At 44.1% G+C, this 15,357-nt stretch overlaps 1 protein-coding gene and 1 long non-coding RNA gene across 2 annotated transcripts in view; one reads left to right on the top strand and one right to left on the bottom strand.

The window, feature by feature from the left end:
- The first annotated feature begins 173 nt into the window (after positions 1–173).
- LOC149524549 (uncharacterized) lies at positions 174–10,943 on the top strand. Its single transcript, XR_016349463.1, has 3 exons — positions 174–631; positions 3,021–3,209; positions 3,336–10,943. It is a non-coding gene; the product is annotated as an uncharacterized LOC149524549 (long non-coding RNA).
- Positions 10,944–12,035: 1,092 nt separating this feature from the next.
- MGARP (mitochondria localized glutamic acid rich protein) overlaps positions 12,036–15,357 on the bottom strand; it is a 44,966-nt gene continuing 41,644 nt past the window's right edge. The window contains exon 7 of the mRNA XM_075929940.2: positions 12,036–12,547. The gene's annotated coding sequence lies outside the window, so the exon portion shown is untranslated. The remainder of the gene's footprint in view (positions 12,548–15,357) is intronic.

A 15,357-nucleotide genomic window follows, 5' to 3' on the forward strand; every position in this document is an offset into this window, starting at 1 on the left:
ACAGCGTGGTGGCCATTTTTATGTAAATGAAGCGGCGATTATTTAAATCGCCGCTTTATTTTCCTATGTCTAGTAAACTCATCTACATGGCTCCATCGACGGAGCCATGTAGTCTAGACATACCCTTCAATTAATATTTAATTTGTGATCCACTCTGATCCTCAGATCTTTCTGCAGTATTCCTTCTTATGTAGTCATTTCCCATTTTGTTTGTGTGCACCTGACTGTTTTGCCGTACAGAAGGGGAATATGTTTATTTTAACTGTTGTGCTACTAATGTTGTTTTGCCTGTAAATGAGATACACTGCAAGGCAGGACAATTACTGGAAGCCTGATTCAGCACTGTAACTCCATTGAAATCAGTATGAGTTACACAGCACTAGACTGGAGTAATGCAATGCTACATCAAACACCAATGAAATAATTTTGCCCTGACCTGAAATTAACTCACATTGTTTCTGAAATAAGAGCAGCCACATAGGTGCATCCAAGGATATTGTCATCTGGAGTGTTTCTGTATTTTAAGCTCCTTCTTGATTTTCTTCTGTTTGTTCTATAGAATGCTGATAAGGTGGTTCCTGTATTTTAGATGAGAGAATACCAAAGTTAGAACCATTGGAATGATAGAGATGTAAGATACCACTTTTACATTCATACTGTTTAAATAAAACACAGATATGCAGGATGCAAGTGTTGCTAAACCGAGTTCCTTAATCAGTGATATAAAACAGAACATCTACCAGAGTCCATCCTATTTCTGGAAAAATCTTAGTCCTTTTTGGTACATTTTAGCGAACGTTTTCTGTAAAAAGAAGCTCTTTATATAAAGAAATCCAGTCTTGATCCAGTCTAGTTTTCAGCCATTTTCTTTTAAAGAGAAGTAGGAACAAGATTTGGCCTGAACAAGAAAAAATATTTTTCACAATACGTTATGTTATCCCTCACGTTTAAAAATACTTTTTAGATCTGTGCATCTAACAACTCTGCAATTGATAAATGTCTTCATCTGGACTTTACAAGGGTGAAGGCATCTTGAAATTAATACAGGCAGTCCCCGGGTTACGTACAAGATAGGGACTGTAGGTTTGTTCTTAAGTTGAATCTGTATGTAAGTTGGAACTGGCTTCCAGATTCAGCCGCTGCTGAAACTGATCAGTTTCAACAGCGGCTGAATCTGGATGCCAGTTCTGACTTACATGCAGATTCAACTTAAGAACTCCAGGCATCCCCAAGTCAGCTGCTGCTGAAACTGATCAGCGGCTGATTCCAGGAAGCCTGGGGCAGGGGCTTCCTGTAGTCAGCTACTGGTCAGTTTCAGCAGCAGCTGACTTGGGGATGCCTGGGGTAGAGCAGCTGGGGTGCTGCTGGGTTGGTCCAGTAGCGTCGCCGCTCCTCAGCCCTACTGGACCAACCCAGCAGCACCCAAGCTGCTCTGCCCCAGGCATCCTGATTCAACCGCTGCTGAAACTGACCAGCAGTGGCTGAATCAGGACGCCTGGGGCAGAACAGCTAGGGTGCTGCCAGGTTGGTCCAGTAGCGCCCAGACCGGCGCTACAGGACCAACTGGCAGTGCCCCAGCTGCTGTACCACAGGCATCTGGAGCAAAGCCGCGGAGCACGGGGGCAGCGGGACAGCCCAGTCGCGCCGTGGCTGTCCTGCTGCCCTCGGGCTCTGAGGCTTTGCTCTGCTTTGCTCCCCGTCCCCCTGGTCTGCAGACCAGGGGGACGGGGAGCAAAGCGGCGGAACACGCGGGCAGCAGACAGCCCAGACGCGCGTCTGGCCTGTCCGCTGCCCGCATGTTCAGCCACTTTGCTCCCCGTCCTTCTGGTCTGCAGACCAGGTGGACGGGGAGCAAAGCAGAGCAAAGCGGCGGAACACGCGGGCAGCGGACAGCCCAGACGCGTCTGCTCCGCCGCTTTGCTTCCTCTCCCTGGTCTGCTGGAGACCAGGGAGAGGGCCCCGTTCGTAACTGCGGATCCAACATAAGTCGGATCCGCGTAACTCGGGGACTGCCTGTACAGAAAAAGAGGTCCTGAGGACAATAAACCAGATAGAAAAAAAAAGATTAAATAACTAATAAGGCTTTTCTTTATATTTACAAAGGAATTAAATTATTAACCTCAAACACTGTATCAGTTCTATAGTGTACTTGTCTTCTTTGTCTGCAGTCATAGATAACCAGTGTCCATAGTTTTCATCTCCTTTTAATTCCATTAAATCAGTCTCGTTTCCATCAGTGGAAAGGGGCAAAACTGAAGTGATTTTAGTTTTACAAAACCTTACTGGTCATTTCAAGAAAACACAAGATAGTTCAGAGCCAAGTCCCATTTTACCCTGTCTTCAAAATACAATCAAGTCTGGAAAAATGACTGCAGTTTAGGGTTATCACTAGTCATAGTATAACAAATGTAAAACCAAACACTGCATTTAAAATAATTGCCTTCTACAACTATAGAATGAAAAAGAATAATTGGATTTGCATTTCCTTCAAGCTGCAATGAGTTTCAAAAATCAAGCCAATTTCCTCCAGAAAAAAACATGAATCTATTCATTGTTATCTGCATTGTTCAGTTTAGGTTTTCTGTGTACTGGGAGGATCATTTGTGGTACTTTTCAGGAAACTTGATGCCTTTGTGATTTAGTGCCCTCTTCTGTTGGACAGTGTCAATACACACAACACCACTAATTTGTCATCTTCATTTACCTAAAATGAGACAATATTATTAAAAACTAAAGGGAATGGAAACAGGTTGAAATGTTTTAGAAGTTGAAAACTACAAGAGCACTAGACATAAGAAAAGAAGCTCCATTAGAAATTTTTTGTGTGGAAAAAGCCATGAAACATTCACAAGCTTCTATGTCCCTTTAATGTAATTATAGTCCTTCAGAAAATGTCCTTTTTCAGGGTAATGTTTGTTAGTTATATATCACATAGCTGAAACATTTGTCAAGTTTCTCTTATACCACTAGGTCTCCCTATTTTATTGCTATTAACTTTCCTTTTGTTTACTGGTTTGCAGAACTGCGGAATTTTTGCTGCAGCAAATTACAATTGATACCACCTACTGAGCTGAACCATGGGAGAGGTAGCAACATGTAAGAGTTTCCTCATGAGAGATCTTGGTTCATATGTATATCATAACTGAGGTAAGCAGATCACAGGTATCTGGAATGCGGAGAGCTACTGTAATCATGATCAGCACTTTGAGGTATCTATGAACACTTAATCTGTGCATGAAGCTGATAATGTCCAGCAAAATGTAGTTAGTTAGCCAACCACGGCAATGTCCTACATGCTACTTGATGGCATTTTTCTGTTTGTCTATGTTTAACAGGATAACTTTTGAACTTTGCATTCAGTCAACTACAAAACCTCAGGGAATGTTCTAGGCATCAATGGACAGAAGAACCCTATTGAATTTGATAAAAAACAGAAGGGGAAAATGAAGCGATCACACAGAGCTCTTTGTGTCCCATTAGCAGACCAAGCCGTTTCACCTACCTCTGTAATTGTCTGTAGATCAAAGAACTGGTGCATGGGATCCATTAACAGTTATAACTATACCCCAGCCTAGCTCTCGTCATCATCCCAATACCGTTGAAAATGATGACAGATAAAAAGAAAAGAAATAAGAATGGTGGAGAAGAAGGGATGGTGAGAACCCAGGAATTGAGAGGCACAAGGGTTGGGATCTAGAGATACTTAGGCACCTGAGTCGTGGTTTTGGTACATATTAGTGTTGAACTCTTCCCTGCTGATCTCCTCAGTGGGCTGTGCCCACAAAAGCTCATGATACCATCTACATGTTTTGTTAGTCTATAACAGTGGTCCCCAACACGGTGCCCGCGGGCGCCACGGTGCCCATGGGCGCCATGGTGCCCGCGGGGCCATTTTTGTGCGCCCGCCAAGTGCTCGGGGCTGGCCTGGCCCTGGGCACGTGGTGCATGCTGTGCCGGAGCCAGCCCTGGCGCATGGCCGCGGCGCTTGGTGGGGGAGCTCCTCAGGAATTAGCTATTCAGCCTGGGAGTACCTTCTGCTGGCCAGCATCCCATCCTCTGTTACTTGTCTTTTGCACTGGTTCAGGCTCCAGTGTCCTTTCTTCACAGTATTGCCCTGCAGAGTGTCCCTCCCCCACACTCTGGGATCATCTCCTCCTGGGGAACCTCGCCTCAGAGTAGCTGCCAGTTGTCATCTAAGCCCCTGTTTCTGGGGCAAGTTGCAATCTGAAATGGCCACTCATCATTAGCAAAGGAGTGAACCTGCAGCCTTCTACAGCACTGGCTGTTTCCCTGAAGCCCTCATATCCTTAAGCTCTAGTCTCAGGCCCTGTAGCTCCCCAACTCTCCGGCTGCGTCTAGCTGTCTACACTGGCCGCTTGAATTTCCGCAAGAACACTGATGATCTCATGTAAGATCGTCAGTGTTCTTGCGGAAATACTATGCTGCTCCCGTTCAGGCAAAAGCCCTCTTGTGCAAATCATTTGCGCAAGAGGGCCAGTGTAGACAACGCAGTATTGTTTTATGCAAAAAAGCCCCGATGGCGAAAATGGCGATCGGGGCTTTCTTGCGCAAAACCACGTCTAGATTGGCACGGACGCTTTTCCGCAAAAAGTGTTTTTGCGGAAAAGCGTCCGTGCCAATCTAGATGCTCTTTTCCGCAAATGCTTTTAACAGAAAAACTTTTCCGTTAAAAGCATTTGCGGAAAATCATGCCAGCCTCCATGTCTTTCCCCAGCATGGCTCTGTCTCTCAAAGCTTCTGGAGCTTCCCAGGCAGCTAAGTCCTCCATGTTCCACAGCTAGAGCAAGAGTATGTTCTTTCTTCCACCGCCCCAGGATCCCCTATTTATACAGGCCCAGCTGGGCCCTAATTGGCTGCTCTGTGCCATAGGTGCTGACTCCACAACCCCAGCCCTCTGCCAGAGCTAGATTTAACCCTTGTTAGGGCCAGTATGGGGCAGATTCCCCATCACAGCACCATTGTAATCCACAAAACTCCCACCAGACTGCTGCCTATCCCTATAGGTGCCTAAATTCACTTGATGTCTTAAGTTTTTGCAGCTGGGCATGTGCACAGCAATTTCACTCTAGTGCCCAGATGCCTAGTTCCTGCTTCACAAACCAGAAAAGATAGACGTACAGCAGCCCAGGGAGCAGGGACAATCCTCTAGGCGTGCTCAAAAGCTGCCTATTGGATTGGGGCCCTCAGGTAAATTTATACAAAATAGCACCTGCTAATAGGAAAAGTCCTTTCTCCTCATATCTGTAGAGGATAGGGTACTTACCCAAGATGTGGGGGATTTCTAATCCAGATTCCCCCTCTTCCTGGGAAGAGGAAGAGATTGGAAGGGAGATCATTTACCTTTCATATGGGTGTCCTAACTACCAGGCTAGATAGTCATTCATATGCTTTCTTTGGCCCAATGAATGTTATGCATTCCACTGATTAAGTGGAACAACTTCAACAGGAGAAACTGAGTGAGCACCATATCAGAATATCCTGTACCATAGTGATTAGGACAGCCACTATACTGCATTGAGTGGTGTTATTAAGACATGTACAAATCAAGGCCAGATAAGACCACCATGACCTGACTTTAATATTAAGGAGATGAAAAGCTAAGGCATTAACCCATACCAGAATATGTCCCCAGCTGTGTTCACTTTGTCTATTTAAAGGATTCGGGTTTTGGATGACCTCATTCTTATTGCTGCCCACAGGCCCTTTTATAAGCACAAAATGGATCAATTGTTGGCGTTCATGTTATATTGATCCTTAAGAAATAATGAAATAAAGGTGATATATGCCTGAACATAACGGGTAGACAGAGTTATAATACCGTATTTGAATCTGTTGGTACTGGAAAAGTGAGAGAAAATATTGGTAAGAGAAAATATTTCATACAGTTCTCAGTACAAAGTACCATTGCATTATTGCTTGTAAATCTGCTAATCACTCAGTTTTTTCCCTAGCTGAATGTCTTTTCTATTGGCATTCATAATATCTAAATCTGACCCTGACTTGGCTGCCCAAGAACTAAGACTAAAGCAAGGACATTCACTCTGTCCCTTTCAGACACTGTTTTGTGTTACTATAACACTAGCCTTTCCAGTTAACCAGTAACACTGATGAGTCCCACTGTCAAATCCCATCCTTTCTTCGTGCGGGGAAGGATGTTGGATGAAGTTTGAGGTAGCAGATTGTATGCTGACTATTAGTTACTTTGGTATGCTCTAAAAAGCAACCAGATTTGGCCTGGCTCCTTATTCCATTATACTTTTTCCCCAAAACTTTTGTCCCCTCTCCATTTGAATCAGGCATCCTCTCCTCCAGGCATAGGCATGAGAAGTAGAAGTGTGTGGGGTGCTGAACCCCAGATTTTGCACCTCATGCCCAGCGACCCCTGATGCCACCAGCGGCTCTTGTATTTTAATGGTATGTTCTAACTCAAAAGCTCCTAGTCAGTTCTATTTACATTGTTTAGCCACACAAAAACTTGGTCGAGGTGGATCCTGTAGAGAACAGGTGCAACAGAGAATTTTTTTAAATGAATGTTGGTCATTTTAGCTGCTTCTTACTTGTAACTGAAAATTTAAATATACTGTGCATGCAGGCCTGATCAATGGAGTGCTAGTAAGTGATAACACGATTGATTGTAGCAGTGAGGGTGAGAGGGGAGGATGTGCACAAGATTGATTAATTGATGACATGGCATGGAATCCTGATTATTCTGAGGAGGGGAGGCAGGCCAGGGGCACTCATGCAACCCTGCTTGATTAATGGGGCATGGCAGGAACACAAAAAGCTGATTAGTTATTTGAGAGAGAGTGAACACATACAAAACCTGATTGATTGATTGATTGGTGTGGGGCTAAGTGCCCCCTAAGCTGCACAGCTTCCCATTAAGCCTCATGCAAGAGCTCAGGACTGCAGCGGAAAGAGATCTCTCTCCTCAAGCCTTTAAGCTGCAGCGATTGGCAGAGGGGAACCCTTCCCTCCCTGCCAGCCCAGCACTGAGCTGCCATGGCCAGCAAAAAGCCCCTCTCCACCAGCCCCTGCAGGGAGCCACCCAGGAAAGCCCAAACCCAACCCCCTGCTCCACGTCAAGTCCCCTTCAGTCCAGAGCATCCTCCTTCACCCCAAAGCCCACACTCCAAACCTTGTATCCTCTTTTGCACCCCAGCCCCCAGTCCTGAACCTCTCCCCAAACTTCAAGCCCCCCTTATCCTCTGTCCCATCCCAGAGCCTGCACTCCCAGCCAGAGCCTTTGTACCCCAACCTTCTGTCCCAGCTCTCAGCCCTACCCTGGAGCCCATTCTCCTAGCCAGAGCCCTTTTTCCTGCACTCCAACCCTATGCTCTAGCTCTGATCTCCCTCCCACACTCAGAACCCCTTGGCCCCACACCTGCCACATGAATTTTGTTATGTGCACCGGTATGAAGGTGCTATGTTGAACACCACCTCCAGATTGGCGCGCACAAGAAAATTCATGTCACTCAGAGGTAGGAGAATTTAGAGGGAACACTAAATTCAGGGGAATGTTTATGCTAGCCTAACTGATGATGAGGCAGGCAAGAACAGGCACACCCAAACCTCATTGGTTGGTCTGTGAGGGGAGATCTAGAACCTTGCTTGAGGGAACAGGAGCAGGCGCATCAACCCTGACTCAACGTCGAGTCCAGACCTAATCTCCAGGACTTTTGTATCCAATTTCTCTCCCACAGCAGAAGAGAGTTTGTATACAACTGCTAGTATGGGAGGCAGAGCTGCTGATAGATAAACATGTACTCCCACTGCACTTTTAGCCCCACAGGCTCTCTCCTCTTCACTCATCCCATTAAGCACCGAAAAAACCTTGGAAATTAATATACAGCCTACTTCTTATCCAGTGTCTGGTGATTTGTACTTATTAAGGCACAAATAGCTTAATAGTTAAGTTAGTGTTATTTAAATATTCCCTAACAGCCATGTGAGCCAGCTGGAGGCTTCTGCCTTCCAGTCGGTCTGCCCTCTGTCTTCCAGCTGTCTGTGTTCTAAAACCTTAGAGGGCTCTGGACTTACTTCCATATCCTTACATAACAATAGCGGCTACTCCATACTGATAGTAGAAACCCACAAATTCAAGGTCATGAAAAAGTTAAGCCCCCTGATAGCAGCCATTACTCTATCCCTAGAGATGCCAGCCTTCCATTACCCTCTTCAGCTTCACACATTCCTTTACGAAACTACCTTCTCCTACCTACTATACCCAACATCCACAACTACTTCTGCTACAGGAAAATAAGCTGGTAGGAACATGTGCAGAAATGTGAAAATAGAGCAGAGTAACAGTTGCTGTGTATGGTTTGTGGGGCATGATAATTGTAGGACTGATAAAGCATGTGCTTCTGGGTGGAGGAATAGAGGGTATGTACTGTTAAGTGTCTTATCTTTTAATGTCTTGCCTTTTGTGGGCTTCTGTGTGTAGCAACCTTGCAACTCTGTTTCCCGGTAAAGTTTTGTGTATTAATATATTAACAATGCTAATCACTTAAGGTATGTCTAGACTACATGTCTCTGCCAACAGAGGCATGTAAATTAGACATACTGACATAATCAATGAAGCGGAGATTTCAATATTCCCCCACTTTATTAGAATAAAAATGGCCGCTGCGTTGTGCCGGCTCAGCTGTGAAACAAGGTTTACAGGATCGATCGGCAAAGGCTTCCCTTGTCGTCTGATTCCCGTCTTGACTGCTGATTTGTGCCGACAAACAGCTGAGCCGGCATAGCGCGGTGGCCATTTTTATTCTAATGAAGCGGGGGATATTTAAATCCCCACTTCATTTAATACGTCGGTATGTCTAATTTACATGCCTCTGTCGGCAGAGGCATGTAGTCTAGACATACCCGTAGATTCTATAAACAGAAGATTGAGGAAGGAGGCTGGTGCAGGACATAAATCCACCAGAGTACACTCAGCCCTCTTCTCAGTGAGGGCCTACTAGCCATCAGACCCTTGTCTTATTTGAAAATGTGGCCCTTGATTAAAAAATGTTAGATGCTGACAGCTACCTAAGGCCCCAAGCACAAGCGTATGGGTCCCACTTCTGTGATGGCAGAGGAAATATTTTCTTTAAAATGGCTCAGTGGTTATGTGGGACCATTGTAAAATCCCAAAGTCAGCTGTGGGAGCATCACAGGATTTTGTGAAGTGTTCTACGTAGACATAATAGAATTTTTCAACTGGTTCAGATTTGTTCAGTCTTTGGAATTACCATTTTATATTAGAAGATTATGATAGAGAGCAAGACTTACACAAATCAAGCACTGCCCTCTGTGGGTGGGAAAAAGCGTGTTCTTCTCTAAATATATTCTGTTATACTTCTCTCCAAAACTAATTTCATGCAACCAGAACTACTGATACACTAAGACATGCCCTTCACTGGCTTCATTTGATACCTAAGTACTACACTACTGAGCACCCTCCACATCCTCATAATAGGTGGATCTTACTGGAGGCAACATGATCCAAACCAATAGGGACCTGGACAGGAATCAATAAACCCATGTTCCACTCTCAACTCCACCATTAAGCTGTTATGTGACTTCGAAAAGTTACTTCAGACACCTCAGCCTCCGTTTTCTTCATCTACAAAATAGGAATAATGATTTTTACCATGCTTTATAAAGCACTTTGTCACCTTCGTATTATAACCGCCAATTAATATTCTCATTGTTATAAAGAGTGCTGTATTCATAGACAAAGATGCATTTACTCTTCATATTTTGAAACTTCTTTTAAGTACTTTGGTATGCTGTTTTACATAGAGTAACAAATTCTACAGGTATGTTTTACCAAATACCATCACATGACAAATCCATAGGTCTCCAGGTGCTTGATAGGCAGCATATTGTGCTAATGTGTAGTCTCCGAGAAAGAGTTTACAGTACAGTCGTTGATTTCTTGTTGTATGGGTTGCAGAAGCACTGTGCACATATTTTTGAAAAAGAGCTATGATATGAAACAGCCGTATAGCTTGCACTGGAGCAATTTAGAGTCTTAAATTCAGTTAAAAAGCCTCTGGATATCCTAAACAAGTCTTGGATTGAGTCCTGCTTCTTAGGACTTTTCTTCATGAAGGTTGACAGACTTCACACTCGTGTGAAAGAGCAGCTTCAGAAAGCAACTGGGCATCCCCAAAACCCGCTTTTCGAGAAGTACAGTCAGCTCATATTGAAAAATAAAAGTATAAAGTCTTTTGGGGGTAGGGATGTAGGTAATTAGTGAAGTAACCGATAAGCCTAGTATTTTGGGGTAGTCGAATCACTATTCGGCTAGTCGCTTCTTCCCCTTTGCTGCCTCTATCAGAGGCGGGGGTGGGGAGAATAGAAGCCAACTTAAAAGCCGGTTCCCCCAGCACCATCTCTGTGGGGGGGAGGGGTGAGGAGAGGAGCAGGGGAGGCACAGCAAGGAACCGGGCACGACCTGGGACTCAGCTATCCCAGCTCACGCCTGGTCCCAGATTTTGCGCCTCTGCCTTTTAAATGTAGTAAGATAGATAAATAGTTACAGCACATTTAACTTTAGAAGTAAGTTAAGATACAAAACACAGCCACAGAAATACCAGATTAAGACTTTTTTTATTCAAAATAGATCTTCCCACAATTGTATTTGTTTTTAATCAGAGTGTCATTGTTTGAAAGTAAGTTTGTGATATGGGGGATTATTGAAGTTCAGGAGCCTCATTCTACCCCTACATTATACAGAGTACCGTATTTTCCAGCGTATAAGGCGACTGGGCGTATAAGACGACCCCCTAATTTTTTAGTTAAAAGATAGGTTTTCGTCTTATACCCCAGCGCTCCTCTGCCTCCCCGGCTTTGCTCCCGGTGTCCCTGGTCTGCTGGAGACGGTCCCCAGCAGACCAGAGGCACCGGGAGCAAAGCCGCAGCGGCGGCGGGGTCCCGCACCTCTGAGGCTTCACCAGAGCAAAGCCTCAGAAGCGTGGCACCCCGCCGCCGCTTCGGCTTTGCTCCCGGTGCCTCTGGTCTGCTGGGGACCGTCTCCAGCAGACCAGGGACACCGGGAGCAAAGCCTCTAAGGACGCCCCGGCAGCGGGAAAGCCTTTGCAAAGCCGCGGAGGGGCTCGGGCAGCGGGGCAGCCCAGGTGCGCCTGGGATGCCCCGCCACCGGCTTCCCCCGAGGCTTTGCAAAGCCGCGGAGGGGCTCGGGTGGCGAGGCAGCCCAGGCGCGCCTGGGATGCCCCGCCGCCTGTATACCCGGCGTATAAGACGACCCCCGATTTTTGGGGGATGTTTTTTAACATCAAAAGTCATCTTATACGCCGGAAAATACGGTACTCATATTATACAGGGAATGGAGATAGGGCCGTATTTTCATCTTGACAACATTATAACTTGCTGTAGGATGTCGGGGAGGGAGGATACACTTGTATGTAATTGGAAAGAAAAAATCCACATGTAAGTTACACCACATTAATTTTCTTTTCAGAGTTCTCTATCAGTTTTACAGAAGAAATATTAGTCCTAGTTTTAGGATTCATAATTACCATATGAATTGTATAAGAAATATACTATGTTTGATACTAGCAGTGGTATAATTGCCAATGATAATCACTGGCCATATTAAGTTTTATGTGTATTTTTCAAGTTTTTCTGTAATTTTTCTGTGGTGTAACTGTTGCCTTACCTTGCTGGAAGGTTTTTTTTTATTGTTATTAATTATATTTTGTAAACAGGTGCTTTGAACTTCTGACAGTTATGTGCCTGTAAGCACTTCCAACCTTGAATTATACTTTTTTGTATGTTAGTTTGAAAGTTTAGTTCAAGCTGTTTAATAGAGACATTGTAGAAATGTGAGGAGAAGGATAAAATCTAAAATGTTTATGCAAAAATAACATAAAACACTTCATTATAAATAGATCCATATTCCATATATTAACAATGTTCCTAATTATAATATAAAACTTGTTTGTGGCCAAGATTGTACTGTATTTTTATAAAAATATTAGTCATATGTAGTTTGTACAAGATTGTGTCCATGAACATTTTTATTTCAATAAAACAAATAAAATGATAGTGTTTTTCTGATTAATATTGAATATTGCAATGTAATAATCACAGCCTAGAATACAGGTAAGAGTCAATGTAAACAACTAAATTTAAATGAAAAACTTAAACAAAAGTTTACCTACAATGGATTTAATTAAATCTACAGCTTTTCTTGGTAAATAGATTTAGTGTGTACTGTATGGTACCTTGACTATACTACTGTATACTATGTCTCTGATTCAGAAAGGAGCATACCCACTGCAAAAGTTTATTTCTCTCTGGCATAAACTAAGCCATGTTAGGTTGTAAGTTATAAGGAATAAATACTGATCAAAATATCAATCACTGGACCTAACAAGCAGTTTTTGGCACAACAACCTGCAAGATTTGTTTTACATCTCCAAGGAAGAACATTAGGTTTCAGAACATCTGTCAGCTGGTTGATTGTCATACATATTTCCATGAGACTCTTCAGAGGTATCACTGTTGCTCACTGAGGAAAGAGGAAAAAATACAGTGATGTTTTAGAAATAAAATAGCAACGTATATTTAATAGTGAAGAACCTGATGCACCATCACTTCCTCTGCAGCTATTTATTTACATTAGCTTAAGAAAATAAGAACAGTCATAATGAGTCAGACCATTGGTCCATCTTGCTCATTATCCTCTCTTCTGACCATGTCCAGTACCAGATGCTTCAGAGGGAAAAAACAGAACAGAGCAATTATTGAATGATCATCCCATCATCCATACCTAGCTTCTGGCAGTCAGAGGCTAGAAATCCCAGAGCATGGAGTTGCATCCTAACCATGCTGACTCCATTGACGGATGTACCCTCCATGAAATTATCTCATTATTTTTTGTTTTGGCCTTCACAATTTCTCCTGGCAACGAGTACCATCGCTCAGTGGTTTTCAGACTTTTTTTCTGGCATCCCAGTTGAAGAAAATCACTGATGCCCACGACCCAACAGAGCTGGGGATGAATTATTTGGATGTGGGAGGGTGCTCAGGGCTGGGGCAAAAGGGTGGGGTGCAGGGATGAGAAATTAGGTGTATAGAAGGGGCCTCTGTGCCTGGGGAGGGCTCAGGGCTTGGGCAGGAGATTAGAACATGGATTTGGGGCTTACTTCTAGTAGCTCCCAGTCAGAAATACAGCAAGGTGCTAAGGCAGGCTTCCTGAATGCCCTGGCACCGCAAACTACCCTGCATTCCCAGAGTGGCCAGCAGCAAGTCCAGCTCAGAGATGGAGGTGTGCAAGCGGCTCTGCAAGGCTTTTGCCTTCAGGAATTGCCCCCCAGCTCTGCAGAGCAGGTGCTTGGGGCGGGGAAACAGCCTCTGTGACCCCTTTGCCTAGGAGACGGACAGGGCACAGCACAATGTCCGAACAGGTAAGGACCAGCAGTTTTCAAAGTGCGGGTTGCAACCCAGTCACAGCCAGGCAGCACCACTGATGAGACTTTTAACCAGAGCCGTTCCGTTCATAGGATTGTTCGAGGTGGCCGCCCCAGACCCTGCGCTTTTGGGGCCCTGTGGTGGCTGCCCAAACCGTCTTATGGACAGGAGGGACCAGGAAAATTATGGGGGCCTGGAAGCCTGCTCTGCTCCACCCCACCACCCTCCAGCCCGCAGTGTTCAGCTTCCCCGCAGCAGTGGGAAGCAGAGCACCCCAGCCCCAGGGCACTCTTCTTCCTGCTGCCATGAAGTGGACTGCAGCAGGCCGAGAGAGGGCGGCAGGATGCAGCAGAGCAGGCTGCCAAACCACTCTGACTCTCGTCGCCTGTGTAGTGAGTGGAGGGAAGGGTAATCCCTGCTGTCACTGCACCAGGCCTTTCATAATTCCCCAGGTCATGTTGCTCGGGAGGGGGAGAGGAGGCAGGCTGGGGCCTGTGACAGGGGGTTGCCCTGAGTCCCATGCCTGGAGCAGTGGGGAAGCCTTGGGACGGCCCTGCTTTTAAAAAGCCCAGTCGGAGGTGCTGACCAGAATTTCAAGGCTCTCTGGGTGCTGAGCAAGGCGACCCAATGCCTTCCATTGCATCCCTCAGTACTGGGTCGTGAGTTGCACTTAAAATCAACAGTCATAGGTTGACTATAAGTTGTGTGAAGAAGTACTTCTTTAGGTTTGTTTTAAAACCTGCTGCCTGTTAATTTCATGGATGGCCCCTGGATCTTGTATTGTCTGAAGGACACTTCTTTCTTCTCTGTCTCCACTCCATTCATTATTTTATACACCTATATCATATATCCCAGTCTTTGTAATCTTTCCTCATATGGAAGCTGTTCCATACCTCTAATCATTTTTGTTTCCCTTCTCTGTAATTTTCCCAATTCTAATATATCTTTTTTTTTTTTGAGAGAGAGAGAGAGAGAGAGAGAGAGAGATACCACAACTGCATTCAACAGTGGACATATCCTGGATTTAAATAGAGGCATTATATTTGCTGTCTTATTATCTCTCTCTGTCTTTAGGGTTCCTAACATTTTTTGACTGCTGCAGCACATTGAGTGGATGTGTTTAGAGAACTATCCACAATGACTCAAAGATCACTTTCTTGCGTGGTAGCATCTGATATAAATCCCTTCATTTTGTATGTATAGTTGGGATTATATTTTTAGAGTACATTTCTATACATTTATTAACATAAATTAGCTTGGGCAAACTAACAGACTAACCAATAACTAATGCAACCTTGTGACCTGTTATCTACCAGGAGCTAGCCAGACTAAAGATTTGCAGAGAGTAGCTATAAGGTTTGAAGGGCAAACAATTAGTTTTAGCAATAATACTGGATCCTGAAAGCATGGATAAATCAAGCAAAGATACTTTAGACATATACTAACGCCCATATTACAAATTCCTGTTAAATGATCGTCATATATTAATAACTGAGCCTTCATTTTATAACAATATCTTATTAATTAAATGCATATACACATGAAATAATAGTCATTAAGCTGTAAATGATGCCTAGAGTCTCATCAGGTATTTGAAAGGACTTCAGTATGTATTAAGAGTTTTAAATCAAATCATCATCTATGTGTTTGGAATTTGCAACCCACCACTTCCTATCAAGCCTGTTTTAAATCATCTCATAGGGAGGACTATCCAGCAGTAGTGTTAGTATGCTATCGAGCTCTTACATGCTGATTTATAAACACTTTAATTTTTAGCATAATTAAAACTGCCCAACCTTCAAGGAATCTTTTTATTTGTAAGCTAAACAAGATTATACATGGAGTCACTAGGAACCCATCATACTATTTTTAAAGGTTGCTTTTTGGAGCAGAAACACATATTAAAAA

Source organism: Pelodiscus sinensis, chromosome 4, assembly GCF_052426305.1.
Source record: "Pelodiscus sinensis isolate ZL-2025 chromosome 4, ASM5242630v1, whole genome shotgun sequence".
Lineage (NCBI taxonomy): Eukaryota > Metazoa > Chordata > Testudines > Trionychidae > Pelodiscus > Pelodiscus sinensis.